Source organism: Stenella coeruleoalba, assembly GCF_951394435.1.
Source record: "Stenella coeruleoalba genome assembly, chromosome: 14".
Taxonomy (NCBI): domain Eukaryota; kingdom Metazoa; phylum Chordata; class Mammalia; order Artiodactyla; family Delphinidae; genus Stenella; species Stenella coeruleoalba.
This window is the reverse complement of record NC_137160.1, coordinates 30,186,002-30,203,540: the sequence shown is the minus strand read 5'-3', so window position 1 is coordinate 30,203,540 and position 17,539 is coordinate 30,186,002. Positions and strand designations below refer to the sequence as shown.

The window sequence follows — 17,539 nt, the reverse complement described above, 5'->3', positions numbered from 1 at the left end:
CGTTACAGTGCGTGGGCTCTTCCTTGCAGCTCGTGGGCTCTCTAGTTGTGGCGCGTGGGCTCCACAGCACGTGGGCTCAGTAGTTGCAGTGTGCGGGCTTAGTTTGTCTGCGGCATGGGGGATCTCAGTTCCTCAACCAGGGATCGAACCTGCATCCCCTGCATTGGAAGGCAGATTCTTAACTACTGGACAACCAGGGAAGTCCCCACTCTTGTATTATTTTAAATTTAGTCCTCATTTCTGAATTTTTTTCCTTTATTTTGAATTCTGTCCTGAGTTCTAACATCTTACCTAATTCTGGTTTATGCTGTTCGTTCACCTTTTTTTCATTATGGTAAAATATATATAAAACAAAATTTAGTATTTCAACCATTTTCAAGTATACAATTCAGTGACATTAAATATATTCACAATGCTGTGTGACCATCGCCACTATCCAAATTCAAAATAATTATGTCTAAAGATTGAGCAGGACCTCAGAAAGATGGAGGCAGAATCTCTCCAAACCCTTTCATGGAAGAAGATCAACTAAAACCAAACACCCGTTGGTGGCATTTATCAGCATTTACCGTTTCCAGAACTTTTTCACCATCCCAAACAGACTCTAGAGCCATTAAACAATAACTTCCCATTCCCTCTTCGATCCATGTTCTTTCATCTTTTCCACTGTTTTTCCTAACGTCTTTTAGCCCACTTTGAAATAATAGGTTACAGTTTTGATCTGTTTTGTGGACTTGTCTTTTCCAAATTTATTTTATTGTCTGAAGAGATGCTATTCTTATTCTCTTTTCCCTTACACTACCTCTGTACGGGATTTGATCCCAATCCTTTTCTTTTATTGATTTTTGGATGAAAATAGGTTTAAAGCACTTTGAAAAGGAGGTGCGAGGCCATGTGGAAACATGTTCCTCATGGCTGTTTCATCAATGCTTCACTTATTCTGGTGTTTTTTTTTTTTTTTTTTTTTTTGGTACACGAGCCTCTCACTGCTGTGGCCTCTCCCGTTGTGGAGCACAGGCTCCGGATGTGCAGGCTCAGTGGCCATGGCTCACTGGCCCAGCTGCTCCGCGGCATGTGGGATCTTCCCGGACCGGGGCATGAACCTGTGTCCCCTGCATCGGCAGGCAGACTCTCAACCACTGTGCCACCAGGGAAGCCCTACTTATACTGTTTTGAAATAACTGTTTTCCAGGAGGCATAAACCAGTGGGCTTTATCATTGGACAGAGTGCAGAGAAAGGACCCCACGAAAGCTGATCACCTTAGCAAAAATGATTTAGTTATGGTTTCACCCAAGATTGGTCACAAACCAGCCTGGGAAACTCAATGAACCAGAGACAAGGTATAATGCCATCTTTCCTTCTCTCTGCCTCAGCTCTCAAGGATTGGTCACCTACATGTTATTAGTAATTATTAGTTGGTTTCTGTTCATAATTACTATCAGAAGACACAGCACTTATGGGCCTAATTATACTGCCCAGCTACGCACTATTCTTCTTCATTTTGGCTTCCTGTCCACCAGCAGGAACCTGATTTATTTTTGTTCTCCCTTCACCACAGCCCAGTAATTTCTGTGAATGACTCTCTGTCTCACCAGAATCTGTATCTCTCACTCTGCCCCAACATCCCACCCCATCATTCGTTCCCCGAAGTGTACTCTAGAAATTTAGGTAAACTGGATATTTTACCACTGTTCACCATCTCTTATGAAACCAGAAGAAGAGCAGCTTTCTTAGGGAATGATGGAGAACTTGTAAAGATAAAACACCAGTCTGCAGGAGAAAGGGGAGAAGAGAATGATGGAAATAGTTTCCGGAAAACTATTTTTACATTTTGTTTTGTTTGTTCCTGGTAAATAAATTGAAATCTTCTAAACATTAAAAGAAAATCTAAACCACTAAATTCAATAATACAGGAATATAACTTTTTAAAAAAATTTCTTTGGCTACGCAGCATGTGGGATCTTAGCTCCCCAACTAGGGATTGTACCCATGCCTGCTGCACTGGAAATGCAGAGTCTTAACCACTGGACCACCAGGGAAGTCCCAGGAATATAACTTTTAGAGGAGAAGTTATAAACCCCTTGGTTATATGAACTGGAGATTTTTAGTAAGAAGTCAGATATTTTAAATGACTTGGAGCTTTAAAGAAAGGAAGAAAGGAAGGAAGGAAGGAAGGAAGAAAAAGGGACTTCCTTGGTGGTGCAGTGGATATAGTATCAAAAATAAAGTAATTAATTAAAAAAGAAAAAAAAATGCTGAAATCCACTGACTAATTATTCAGGCTGTTATATCCCGCTATTTCCAGATACATCCCTTTAAAAACTTTTGGTAAAAGGTTATCTTATGTCAGAACAAATGAATTACAAACTTTTCTTTTTGTCCAAAATTTGAGAAATTCCCCTACACTTCTACCTTCAAATTTTATAAAAAGGGAAAAGTAGTGACAACCGTTATACTTACATCCAATTGCATCATCTGGCCACATACCTTCTACATCAATCAAATATCTACAAAACAACAAAATTTGAGTTATTTGTAAATAAAAAGAAAAGAAAATCAAGGTTTTGCAAAAAAAGGTCCAATTTCACTTTACAAATATAGATATAAAAATCGTAAGAAACTATCAGCACATCTAATCAATAATTATTAAAGAATGATATACACCAGGACTACAAAAAGGCATTATTCCAAGGATGCAAGGCTAACGCAACTTTAGAAACTCTATTAATATAATTATTTACATTAATACAACAACTTAACTAATAAATGAAAGAGAATAAAATACAGGACCAAACTGGCAGATGTTAAAAAGTTATCTGATAACATGCAACAGTTTCGGTGAAAATGCTCTGTACGCTAAAAAGAGGAGACTTAATATGACAGAGTATTCATCAAGAACCAACAAATAACAAAAGACAAATTAGGATAAATATTAACATCATATCTAAAAAACCCTATCTAACCAACCATAGGAGCCAGAAACTTAGGAATCACCATCACTGACAGCTATTTCTCCCTCACCCTCATCCTCAACCCACCACCAGTGCTAACAATGATACTGCCTACATACCTCTAGAATCTATCCACATCTTTCCACCAAAATGACCACCATACCCTGGTTCAAGCCACCATTATGCCCAATTTCTACAAAAGTCTCCTAACTTGTTTCCTCACTTCCATTCTTTTTCCCTGCAGTGTATTCTCCACTCGGTAGCAAAATGATAGGTTGAAAATGCAATTGGGTATGTTCCACACACTCATCTTCAACAAAAAAAGTTCAATGGTTTCTTATTACTCCTAAAGTCTGAAACCTTAAACATAAGCCTGCACGATTGAGCTCCTACCCTCACTTGTAGCTCCATTATAATCACATGCTCCCCCAACAGCCCCACCTTCCTGGCCAGTTCCTTCAACACAACATATGCTTTCCTCTTATAGGGTCTTTTGTTATTCCTTATGCTCAGAAATCTCTCCGAAACGTCCCTATCTGCTTAATACCTACTCATCCTTCAGATATCAGCTGAAACATCCCTAAATAAACCTTCTCTAATCTCCATGATGAGATCAAATCCTCCCTAAAATATGCTCTCATGGTACCATGTTCCTCTCCTTGGCACTTGTCAGAGTTGTAATTCTACATGCAGAGTATGATTCTTGAATATCTATTCTTCCCTCTCTGGACTGTTAGAATTCACAAAGGACAGGTCAAGTCTCTTCACTCACAAAATTTCACAAGTCTTTTTGCTAGCAACCAGCACAGTGTTTAAACATAACACATGCTCAATAAGTATTTCCTGCATGAACCACCATAAATTGGTACAGTGTAGCAACATCCACAAAAAGCATAAGGGCATCAATTCTTTGATGCAGAAGTCCCATTCTGAGTGAAGTTAACTGAGATAAAGCATATATATTCAAAGGTGTTCACACAGCAATGTTCATTACTATGACGTTTTATAATATCAAAAACTTCGGACTTTTATATGTTCATCAGTGAGCAAAGCAACAATGCAGCCTTAAAAAAAAATAAACAAATGGGACCTAATGAAACTTAAAAGCTTTTGCACAGCAAAGGAAAGTATAAACAAGACAAAAAGACAACCCTCAGAATGGGAGAAAATATTTGCAAACGAATCAACAAAGGATTAATCTCCAAAATATATAAATAGGTCATGCAGCTCATTATTAAAAAAACAAACAACCCAATCAAAAAATGGGCAGAAGACCTAAATAGACATTTCTCCAAAGAAGAATACAGATGGCCAAGAGGCACATGAAAAGCTGCTCAACATCACTAATTATTAACGAAATGCAAATCAAAACTACAATGAGGTATCTCCTCACACCAGTTAGAATGGGCATCATCAGAAAATCTACAAACAACAAATGCTGGAGAAGGTGTGAGGAAAGGTAACCCTCTTGCACTGCTGGTGGTAATGTAAACTGATACAGCCACTATGGAGAACAGTATGCAGGTTCCTTAAAAAATAAAAATAGAATTACCATGTGACCCAGCTATCCCAGTACTGGGCATATACCCAGAGAAAACCATAATTCTAAAAGACATATGCACCCCAATGTTCAATGCAGCACTACTCACAATAGCTAGGTCATGGAAGCAACCTAAATGCCCATTGACAGATGAAAGGCCAAAGAAGATGTGGTGCGTATATGCAATGGAATATTACTCAGAGATAAAAAAGAATGAAATTGGGTCATTTGTAGAGACGTGGACGGACCTAGAGACTGTCATACAGAGTGAAGTAATTCAGAAAGAGAAAAACAAATATTGTATATTAATGCATAAATGTGGAATCTAGAAAAATGGTACAGATGAACCGGTTTGCAAGGCAGAAATAGAGACACAGATGTAGAGAACAAACGTATGGACACCAAGGGGGGAAAGCGGGGCAAGGCGGGGGTCAGTGGTGGTGAGATAAATTGGAAGATTGGGATTGACATATATACACTAATATGTATAAAATAGATAACTAATAAGAACCTGCTGTATAAAAAATAAATAAATTTTTAAAAGTCAAAAATAAATAAATAAAAAATTAATTAATTAATTAATAATTAAAAAAAAAAAGAATGAGGTTGGAAGACTGTCAAAACAGCACACAGATCACATACTCAAGCCCCGGAAGATGGGGAAGTGCCGTAAGTCCCCCACTTTGGATGACATCTCCCTGCCTCACAAGTCTCAGTCTGACTGGGCTAGCTTTGGCAAGGGGACGGAGCTGGATCAGGAGCCGCTGCTGCCATATCTGGATCAAGTTCCAGTTTTAGTCTATCATCCAACACCTAGCCAGACTTGCCTAGCAACTCAGCTGAGAGGAACAAAATAGGATAGCTCAAAAGAACAGGCCTCATACAGCATCAGCCTAAAGCAGTTTATGACCCTGGAAGAAATGGATCAGAAAAAATGATCTGGGGGACTTCCCTGGTGGTGTACTGGATAAAGACTCTGCACTCCCAATGCAGGGGGCCCGGGTTCATTCCCTGGTCATGGAACTAGATCCCACACGCATGCCGCAACTAAGAGTTTGCATGCCACAACAAAGGAGCCCACTGGCTGCAACTAAGACCCAGCACAACCAAAAAAAAAAAAATCAATCAATAGAATAAAACAAATATTATAAAAAAAGATCCGGGAGTGTGTGATCTGTATGATGGACTTTGTTTATGAGAACCCAATTTGATTTCTGCTGTGTATGCAGATCACCTGGGCTGTACAGATGACTGGCTGATGAGATCCTTCACGTGCCCCTCCTGCATGGAGACAGTTGATGCAGCACTGCTTTTGTCCTACGAGACTAACTGAGCCAGTGTCTCTCACCTGACTTCAAGAGAACCATCATTTTTGGTGGTTTTGATCTTTTGTCATTGAGCCCAAAGAGCGGGGGATTAGGAATAAGATCATGCATGAAAGTTTCCTAAAAATTCCTGAACGGCTGCAGATGTTGGGGAAAAGTACGTAATAGTTCAGAAATTTAGGGGGAAAAGTAGGATGCTATTTTTATGTAAAGCCTTCGCTCAGTGTTTAAAAATATAATTGTATTTAGATCTTGTTATTGCTCCAGTACATACGATTTGTGTAAAGTGTTACAGCAGCTATATATGTTTCAGTTGTGTGTCGAAGATTAGGATAAAGATAGTGGTTGTTTTTCCTAAGTGAGATATCTTTCTTCTTTCCCCTACCCAAATTCTTTTCTGAAGTTGCTGGCATTTAGGTCAAGGTTTTATTTAAAGCTACATTTTATAACACTGGCACAAAAAAAGTAGTTTTAAGCTTTTCTGCATAGTTCTTTTTTTTTTTAGAATAAACATAGAGCATTTATTTTTTACTTTATAGGAACTCCACAAGTTAAGGTCCCATTGTTCTTTTGCTGTGATTGTTGTTCCTATTGATGCTGCTGTTTTCTGTCTTTGCTGGTTCTTTCTAATCTACCATTTGTCATTATTGGCATACGATCATCTCAGGGTCACAAGATGGCTGCTGTAAAACCAAGTATCATATTCTAACAAAACAAGGAGGAAACAGAAAAAGAGTCCCAACGGTCATTTTCCTAATGCATATTTATCTTTCTTCAGAGAAAAATATCATTCTCATAAGCACAATAACAGTCTTCCCCTAATTACTCATTTGCCAAAACAGATTGATATGACCATTCATAAGACAATTCATGGCAAGGAGGGATATGATAATGATTGCCTCAGTCTAACAAGGATTTATCCACGAAAGCTGAATTCTTCTCTCCTCAAAGAAATCAACACTTTTCTACATACAAAACACAAGTCTCTTGAAGGGTTCTTCATAAGTGCATTATAGAAGAATTTAGTATGTCATAAGCACTTAAGGATTTGACATTCAACTGTAGTAGTATCCATGTTGGTTAATTTTCTTACAAGTCCCATGATGAGTTTGAGAAAACCTGAAAGAATTAGAGTATCAGGTTCTATTAAATCCTTACATGTATCTTGCTTAAGTTTTGGTTCATTAATTTATATCCAACTACATAAAGCAAATTTGGAGGGAAATAAATAAATAAATAAATAAATAAGATTGAGGTCTCCAAATATTTTCATAGGAAGATGTCCACCATATATTAAATTATAAACCAGAATGTCTAAATACTATACCATTAAATCAAATGTACAGTCAGTGCTGTATATCCAACAGTTCCATATCCTGCAGATATGGAAGGCCGACAATACTACATCATTTTACATATGGGACTTGAACATCGGAGGATTTTGGTATCCATGGGAAGTCCTAAAACCAAACCCCTGCAGATACCAAGGGACCACTGTATATGCTTCTATCTGCATTTTTTACATCTGAAAAAATATGTGCTAAATTATTACTGGTGGTAACCTCTGAGTAGGGGGCACAATTGCCTTCCACTTCATACATTTCTATGACTGCATTTTTTGCATTCAGCTTACATTAGCTTACCTTACTGCTGTAAACAGAACAATTTAAACATGGTCTGCCTCTTGGGGTTGGCAACTCACCTGCAGATATGGTAGCCAGCCCTGTTTAAATTATGGGTACAGTGGACACCAATAAGTCTGTCTATAAAACAGGGAATATGGAATTAAGTAAGCAAAGTAAATACACTAAAACCAAGTTATACAATTTTCTGAAGAGTAGCCTTTATTAGTTACCACAACACTACCACTATCCTGAAAAGGAAAAACTCTGAAGAAAAGAGTGTTTTTGCAGGAATGTACTATCAAGAATTAACTACTATATGTCAAAATTCATTGTCTCTGGGAAATTTTGCATAGCCTCCAATCAGATGCAGTAGCGTGGACTGGAGAATGCCCATCAGGAATTTATGTGACTATAGAAAAAGGGAGTGGATAAAAAAAAAAAACAGGTTACCAGAAGAATAGCATCTGTTTTTGAGTGAAACAGATGGAATGCCTTCACTTTCATGCTCAATATTAAAAAGAACAAACGGTTTCTGAAGGGCTCTTGGGGTCCCAAAGCACTTCCATTCCTTCTCTCATTCAGTGCTCCTCACATGCCACGGGTCTATGTGCTTGTGGAGTTCCCAGGTTAACTAGTACCGTTTTTGTTTCACAATGAAAAAGTAAGGCTTGAGACGTAAGCCCAAGCTGCACAGCAGGCAAACAGAAAAAAGACTAGAATTGAGTCTCAGGTTTTCCCAACTATGCCACAGTATTTCGTGGTCCAGCACTTAAAAAAATTATATGAGAAAGTAAATAAAACACAACAACACGTAGCTGATCTCTGCAAAAGATATGTCTGTGACTATGTGGTGATTGGCATTCGTCATCTCCTGCCTGGATTACTATCGCCCTACAATTCTAAAAATCTCTTCTATTTCAACTAATCCACAACATGGAAGATGTTATCTTTCTAAAATATAAACTTGGCTGGATTGCTCTGTTGCTTAAACATCTTCACTTAGCACAGAATAAAGCCCAAGTTTTTAGCACAGCATTGAGAACTCTTTACAAACAAGTATCAGTCTCTCTCTCCAACTGCATTATAAGTTCAAACTATGACTTACGGGCTTCACTGGTGGCGCAGTGGTTGAGAGTCCGCCTGCCGATGCAGGGGACACGGGTTCGTGCCCCGGTACAGGAGGATCCCACATGCCACGGAGCGGCTGGGCCCATAAGCCACGGCCACAGAGCCTGCACGTCCGGAGCCTGTGCTCCACAACGGGACAGGCCACAACAGTGAGAGGCCCGCGTACTGCAAAAAAAAACCCACAAAAAAACCACGACTTACAAGGACCTACATCATCCACCTCCCTCCTTTGCCCTGCCAGCCTCCCTGATCTCATTCTCTACTGCCCTGCCCTCACTCACTTTCCCCTGTCCAGCCACACTGGCTTCCTTACTATTCCTCAAATATGCCAAGCACAGTTGTGCCTCAGGGACTTTGCACCTACTATTCCTTCTGCTTCAGAACACACCCTCCCACCCCATCTCCACTCTCCCAGAACACACCCTCCCACTCCATCTCCACTCTCCCACATAACCAATGGCTTGTTTCTCACTTCAAGGCTCTGCTCAACCGACATCTTATTAGAGGGGACTTCCCTGATCACCTAACACATTCCCTTACCTCTTCATCTTGTTTTGTTATTCTCCAAAGCATTTACCACCACTTGACAATCCATATATTGACTTATTTATTCATCTCTCTCCCCCACTAGAAAGTAAAGTACGTAAGGGAAAGAACTTTGTTCTCTTCCTACTTCCTAGAACAGTGCCTTCAACTTAGAAGGTGTTATACAAATATTTGCTGAAAATGAATGTATGGATTCTTTGCCCTTTCACATTACCCTCTAGTCACACCAGAGGCTGCCCTTCCAGAGCGCAAGTTCAAGCCCTGTGCCTTTTGTACCTGTTCCCAATACCTGGGCTGTCCTTTCCTCATTCCGCAAAATCCTCTTACCCCAAGCCCAGCTCAAACGCTGTCTCCTCAGTCAGGCCTTCCTCAATTTCTCCTCTATATTCCTGATGCACTTGATTCTTTTATCATAATTAACCCACTTATAGTCACTACATGTTTATCTTCCTAGATAACTGTAAGTTGCTACTGAACAAAGACTTCTACTCACCTCTGTATCCCTGTGCCGTAACAACAAACCTATAAGGCTCTCGGTGTTTACTGAAACAATTTATTTTCTGAGTCTCTACCAATTCTAGGGAGTAGATAGTATAGTCTCCTCATTATCAATGAGCCTGGCATCTGTGGGAGGGGCTTATAGCAGAGGAAGTCACCAAAGGATCATAACTAAGGTCCTGAGACTGCAATGGCAGAGAGTATGGTGAAGTTAGCTCACTGGAGGCAGAAGACCCACAGAGGAGTCAGCATATGCAATGGACTACACTTGGTATAACATGTGAACAATCAAGGTTTACAAACGTGTTCTCATGCACTTGTAAGGATCTTCTAGCCCATGGGGAACAGACAGAACACACACACAAAGGAGCCTGGAGGAAGCAAGTTCGCCAGCAGCTGCACCCTAACATCTTAAGAGGTAACATTTCTGTGACTACAGCTTACACAAATCAGATAATTTGCCTCCTTTCTAGACACCCTGGTTATCACACGCAAGGCCAAGCCTGTAAAGTTTTAAAGCTAAAGTACAGGGACAATCTGTGAATAGGGCTTAAGATATTTAAGAGCTAGTACCTGCATTAAGCCACCAGGTTATAGAATGAAAATTTATCTTGAAATTCCAGTCTCTTCCTCTCTCTCTCACCTCCTTTCCCCTATCTTCCCACCTCCATCTCTATTCCTTCTCCCCTACTCCCTGTTTTATGTATATATGTGCATCATTTTATATATACACGGAATATTTACTGTCTGTTAGATTTATTTAATAAAGTGCACACTCCTCAGGCTCAATTTAGAAAGAGGACAAAATGAACACTTTCTCATGGGGGTGAGTGGCATTCCAAAGACAAAAGATTCCTCAGTCTTAAAACATGGCAAACACCATGTTCCTTCTGATAGATAGATGCTAGAAAAAGGCATGTGGATCCTTAAAATTCACATGCTTTTAAGACCTACTATCAACAGAGTAGATCCTAAAGCAGAAACAATAAAACACCAGCCTTTTAAGTTCTTCCTGCCTGAAGATGAGAATAAGAGGTGGTAGTGTACTTCCTCACTTGCACCCAAAGTGTAAAGGCAGCAAAAATATCTTAAACAAGTATGATGAGGAAGCCACTCTTCTGGTCCACTTGTTTTGCTTTGCCTCTAGGGATCTGTCTCACTGCAAACCTTTGCTTTATGTTTTCTCTTTTATATACGCTAAGAACCTGAGAGTCTTAACCTTTTCTTCCACCGCTCAACCAATAAATAGGACAAAAGAACATTTTTATTTTTTTATGTATTTTCCATTCAAATTTTTAAAAAAGAGATAAGTAAGCTAGTTCAGTTCATATTTCTCACAAAATCACTTTCCAAACTAAATTGTTTGTGACCATGAACAGGAAAAACACCGTCCTCTATTAGCACCATCTGACATTTCCACCTTAATGTTACCAAGCACAACAGGCCTAATGTCAGAAGTATTAAAAATGTTAAAAATCCCCAACCCCACTCAAAATGCATACCAAAGTTCTGGTAAAGGAAAACAAAAACAAAAACAACTCACCATTATCTTTATTTTCTTTCAGAAACCCATTAACAGCACACTGGAATTTAAAACTAGTGTCGTCATCTGGCACCTGATACCCAATTGTACAAATTTCTAAATAAGGAATAGTTTCTGGTAAGTCCTATAAGGCAAAACCATGAAAGTATGTATTATTTCCTTTGTAGGGAAAGAATAAAATATTCATTAGAGAAGGCAGAATATAAACCAGGAGAGTACATTAAACTTAGTATGTCAGTCATTCTGATAAGAGCCATTTTTTCCAAAGCTGTTTTAACCAGTAATTATCACTTGATTTTCATTAAAACTGCAGAATGGACAGTTACTAGGCATGCAAAAGGAAAAGCAAATCTATGTGAATGAATGCACATGTAACTCAAAATGATATAAACAGTTCTACTTACATTTATGTTCTATCTTACATTTCAAGGGCCATAAAGCAGCTGTGATTTAAGTAGAATAGTAGAATAGAGTCAGAAGAACTTGGATTCGAATTAGGAAATAGAGCAAATTTCAGGCATTGTTGACAAATGGTATGCCTGGCATGGGAGAAATAGACTATCAATAGAAGACAGAAAAGGATAAGTGAAAATTCTCTAGTTCTGAATTTAAATGGAAAGTAGCAGTATGAACCTATGACATATTTTAAAAATATTAAAAACAAACATACATATTTCCTAGCTCTGACCACTGAAAAAGTCTAGAAAAAACTGATGTCATGTCAAAAGGACTCAGGAGTCACTGAGAAGCTCCAACTGGCCAAAGATAGGGTCTCAGTTAGAATAATAACTGTAACAGAGTCCACGGTGATATGAATAAATAAATTTTACAAAACTGGTCACCACTGGAGGATATTTGTGAATCAACTCATTATTTTGAAAACTGTTAAACAAAAGAAGAGAATCATGCCTCTACAACTGGGCAACCAAATAGCTGATGAGGGGAATCTTCTCCCCATAGAAATATACCCAGCTAATAAGTGAAAAAAAGAACAACAGAATTCACCAACATTTGAAGCCTCAAGTGAATTAATGGATGTAGGTATGAATCATCAGTGACTGCTAATATCACAGAAAGAGACAATTATATGTCTCCATGGAAGAAAACATCATCACCTACGAAACTGTCTTGCCAAAACAAAACATGCAAGCTTCATTCTGATCAACTACCAATTTACAGGAAATAAAAGGATTGAAGAATATGTTAACAACACATGGAATATAATCATCAAAATCTAGATCGGACAAATTACCTGGTTTCTTTAAAAATAAAATTCAAGGAGGAAAAAAAAAGTGAGAGAGATATGGAGGGAGAACCAAGAGATTAAACAAGACTTAAGAGACCTAACAATCAAGGCAATGTGTGGACCTTATTTGGATCTAATTCAAAATTCTTAAAGACAATTTTTTATGACATTGAGGAGACAACTGCAAATTTGAGCAGTCACTGGGTATTTAATATTAAAAAATGATATTAAGGAATAAAAGTCCGATATTTTAAATACACATACCCAAAATGTATAGCTGGGGCTTCCCTGGTGGCGCAGTGGCTGAGAATCTGCCTGCCAATGCAGGGAACACAGGTTCGAGACCTGGTCTGGGAAGATCCCACATGCCACGGAGCAACTAGGCCCCTGAGCCACAACTACTGAGCCGGCGCGTCTGGAGCCTGTGCTCCACAACAAGAGAGGCCTCAATAGTGAGAGGCCCGCGCACCGTGATGAAGACTGGCCCCCGCTTGCCGCAACCAGAGAAAGCCCTCTCACAGAAACGAAGATCCAACATAGCCAAAAAATAAATAAACTAAATAATTAATTTTAAAAAATGTATAGGTGTAATTACATGTTGTCTCGGAGCTGCTTCAAGATAATATGGAATGGGGTGAAACAGGTGGGGATATAGATAAAACATGACAGCCATCAGTTGGTAAATAATAAAGCTGGATGAGTTCGTGGGTATACAAGGAACACTCACAGTATTTTGTATACTTTTGTATATGTTTAAAATTTGTGATAATTGTTTAAAATCAAGACGACACTGTAGAAAACAGTTTGGCAGTTTCTCAAAGTTTAAACGTAGAGCTACCGTATGATTCAACAACTCTGCTACTACCTACACTGCCCATCTAAAAGAACTGAAAGCAGGGGTTTGAGCAAATATTTGTACACCAATGATCATAGCAGCAAGATTCACAATAGCTACAAGGTGGAAACAACCCAAGTGTCAATCAACCGATGAATAACAAAATATGGTATATACACACAGTGGGATTTATTAAGCCAAAATAGGAATGGTATTTTGTTACATGCTATAACATGGATGAACCTTGAAAACAATAGGTTTAGTGAAATAAGCCAGACATAGAAGGATAAATATTGTAGATTCCACTTATACGAGGTACCTAGAATAGGCAAATACATAGAGACAGAAAATAGAAGAGCGGTTACTAAGGGCTGGTGGGAGGGAAAATGGGGTTGTTACTTTTTGATGGTTACAGAGTTTTTGTTGAGGATGATGAAAACGTTTTGGTTATAGACAGTGGTGACAGTTACACAACACTGTGACTGCATTTAATGCCACTGAACTGCATATTTATAAATGGTTAAAATAAATATGATTTATGTATATTTTACCACAGTAAAAGAAAGAGGAAAACTCAGTTGAAATTTCAATTCTTCCTTGTCCGAGAGTCCGTTTCATCATCTTTAAAATTAGTAATTGTAGTTGTCTATCCTCTGAGTTTAGTGCAGAGTAAGCACTCAGTAGGAGGTATCAGTACTACTTCCACTTCAACAGCAAAGAACTCTTGTGAAGAGTAACTAAGTCAATGGATATGAAAGAACCTTATAAATGGCAAACTGCTATACAAATGTTAACAAACATTAGGTGTTACTGTCTCCCAAGGCCATGGAACAGGTCAGGAGAAGGATAATTCTTTTGCATTGGTATGTCCTACATGGGCCAAGAGAACACATGGGTTTCTGTATTATATCAGAAGATATTAGGAAAAGAAAGCATAAAACGTAGAGAACAATTGTCTTTAACAGTGATGCTTAAACATGCTCAGGCAACAGCTTAAAATAAGTGCTAAAGACATAATGGACATACTTTTCTTTCCTTTTAGGCTACTACTATTCTTACTAAAAGTTTACTTCATTTTCAAAATATAGAACATGGAAGCTTATAGACTTTCTTAAGCATCTCTAGAGGCTACTGCTGAAGACTATAGTTCAATTCATATCTTTAATCTAATTTTGAAACAGCAATTACAAATGCGTATTTAAGGAAACGACTAGCTTCCCTTTTTGAACCCATGAAAGAAGGTCAGGATTCACCTTAGCATAAGATGATAACTACTGAATTACTATGAATTTTTACAGTATCAGAAAGAAGGTCATTTTCAATTACGGGTTCCATTTACCTCTGGCTTAAAATAGCGGCGAGTATATGTTAAGTCAATAATCAGCCCAAGTTCTTCATTGTGTTCTTGGAGTTTGTTAAGGGGGGAAAAAACGTTCTTCTGGAGCAAGATTCTTTTCAAAACTCTGTCAGAAAGAATAAAATAAGAAAGAACATGCGTTTAAAATCCTTTATTATATTATCCATTTATTCAAACCCTGTGATGCTAACATATGAGATTCAAAGTAAAGTTTTTTCCTCTGGAGTTTACAAGCAGTATTACGATCCTTTCTTCCAGAGAGATTAGATGGAAGAAAATAAGCTCACTTCTATATAGTTATTTCTATATCTGTTTATTTCATGTTGGTCTCCTAACCAGACTGTAAACTCCCAGAAGGCAGGGACTACATCAATTTTGCCTACCGCTGTACTGCCAGCTCCAAGCAGAGTGCCTGTAAATAGACACGTAAATAAATACTTCTTGAATATCTACCTATATCAAGGATGGTTTTCACTGCTAAATAATCTTTTATGTATTTGGCTTATTTATGTACTCTGTTCGATTGATCTGTTTGGTTATTCAAGTGCCAGCAACACACTTTTCTTTTTAAATTAGGAGACTATCTTTAGAGCAGTTTGAGATTCACAGAAAAACTGAGCAAAATGTACACAGTTCCCACTTATACCCTCTCTCCTTCATCCCACACAGCCTTCCCCATTATCAACATGCCATACCAGTGTGCTTCATTTGTGAGAATTCATGAACCAACACTGACACATCAGTATCAATCAAAATCCATAGTTTATTGCATTCATGGTACAAGTAACTGACTATTTCTTTATTTCTAGTATAGTCATCCCCAAACATTTACATACTGAGATACATATTACTCTCTTATTAATTACATTATTCTTTACTTATAGTTAGGGCATTCCACTGGTTTTGTTTTTTTTAAATTAAGTACAAAAGTAGGTTGTATTTATCTATGAATTCCATTTCTGGATAGTAAAGGCGGTATTAAAAAGTATTTGCTATAAAAAGGGAAAATGGAGTACGATGGGGTTGAGAGTCAGGGCTCTATATGGTGAATTCAGATTTCTGGAAGAATACGGTATTAACTTTTGCTTACCTTTTTTAAAGGAACTTTGAATGCAGTGAAACGAGTCCCAGGCATCCGCTGTCCAACTGGGAGATAGTCTTTCCACCTATTTATATATATTTTGTTAGGCAAATTTTATGTTTGGCTGTCTCCTTGCATAGGATGAATGCGCCTTGAAAATGGAAATCATATCCCTCTATAGTAGGTCCCTCTTCTTTCTGCTTTGCACTTTGCTGCTCCACTTATTCAACCCCACCTTGTAATAAGCTATACTTCCCTCGTTCCTGTTTTCCCATCTTGAAAACAGATAAAAGGCAACAAAACAATGCAAAGGTCTCAAAAAATTAGGGATATCTAAAACCAGAGATGCCCAGAACTTCTGTATCTCTAATAAAACCTAGCCCGGTGTTGACTACTATGGTATCATTAACACATACATGTTGACTGAAATAGTTTGAACTCAATTCTTCCCCTTCACAGTTTAGTTTTAGTCCTCACACAAAACATGATAATAAAATTCTTTAATGCTAGGAATCACAGTGAAAAATAATATCTGAACTGACTTTTGTAAGATGAGTTAGAACTAAGGTTAATTCAGTATATCTGAAGCATAGAAAGTGAGGGCAATAGTGGCACAAGATAGGGCTAGAGAAGCAGAGAGGATTCTAGACCACGCAGAGTCTTAAAGGCCAACAGTTTGTATTCTATTCTCATACAATGCTTTTGAGCGATGTCTATGAGCAATGTTCCAACTTGCTTTTAAGGTTTCTTGTGTGAAGAATGGATTGGAAGGAAACAAGAAATATGGACAGTACTTAGGACCTAATTGCAGCACACAGGCAAGTTCAGTATTAGGATGCTGAGGAAAAGGTGACAGATTCGGAAGAAATTCAGGAGATAAACTGAAGCGGGTTTAATGGGGTATGAGATGGAGGAAAGGAAGGTCTTAGGGAATTAAAGGGTTTACTGCACACATGAGCAAAGTCTCAAAATTAATCATTTGAACGTACAGAGGTAGATCTCTCAAATGACACTGGTTAGGAAGCAACAGTACGGCCTTTATAATTCCTAGAGACAACACAAATCAACCCTTTCGATGGAAAATTCGGCAGTACCCGTGCGTATTTTCACTCAACCTTAGTTCCAGGTCCTCTTACTCACGTTTTCTGTGCCAAAACAACACAGCTTGAGGAATTGAAGGGGATTCCATCCTGGTAATTAAGGAGTGTCCCCAACACTGACAGTCCCATCTTAAAAAGCAGTCCCTCTGCATTTTACCCGAGGAGCTATGGCCAGAGCCTCCCTTTGAAAACGATGAGGGGAAATCAGAACATCACACACTGTCCCTTTCAGCTACTGTGAACTGAGCCGCGAGACGACCAATACCCCCTAGCACAGCGCGGACGGGGCAGCGCGCGGGGGCAACAGTCACAGGTGACGGCACAGGAGACGAAGCCCAGGCCCAGGGGCTCTGAGCTCCACCAGCAACGCCCAGTGGCCAAGGCGTATTACCTTTCCGGGATGTGCTTTCCGCCCTTCCTCCTGGCCGACGAACCTCCGGAAAAGCCACGACGCTGACACCAGCGCCCACGGGCATGATGCCACTGGCTCACGTGACCCCCAAGACGCCGCCCACCCAACGCCAAGAGTGCTGAAGTCGCCAACCCGGCGCACTCGGTGCCAGCACAAGGCCCCGAACCACAAGCGCCAAGGCACAAGCCCACACAGCTCGCGGACCTCCTTCTACTGCGCATGCGTCACCGCCCGTCCAGATGACGTCCTCACGCCGAGACACTTCATTAGTAAAGAGGAGTCTGACGCCTGCAATTCCCTCCTTAGCCGGAAGATGGTAGCAGAGGTCCATTAGTTCGTGTGTGCACCCCT

At 39.1% G+C, this 17,539-nt stretch overlaps 2 pseudogenes across 2 annotated transcripts; one reads left to right on the top strand and one right to left on the bottom strand.

Annotated features, from left to right (window-relative positions):
- Window positions 1-1,678: 1,678 nt before the first annotated feature.
- LOC307197258 (RNA/RNP complex-1-interacting phosphatase-like) lies at window positions 1,679-17,409 on the bottom strand (annotated as a pseudogene). The gene is made up of 7 exons (XR_013831779.1): window positions 17,168-17,409; window positions 15,686-15,761; window positions 14,578-14,701; window positions 11,158-11,281; window positions 7,520-7,580; window positions 2,462-2,508; window positions 1,679-1,771 (listed from the first exon to the last, which is right to left on the bottom strand). The product of XR_013831779.1 is annotated as an RNA/RNP complex-1-interacting phosphatase-like (transcript).
- On the top strand, window positions 4,706-6,331 carry LOC307196808 (RING finger protein 11-like; annotated as a pseudogene). The gene is made up of 2 exons: window positions 4,706-5,429; window positions 5,650-6,331. The product of its transcript is annotated as an RING finger protein 11-like (transcript).
- Window positions 17,410-17,539: the final 130 nt, after the last annotated feature.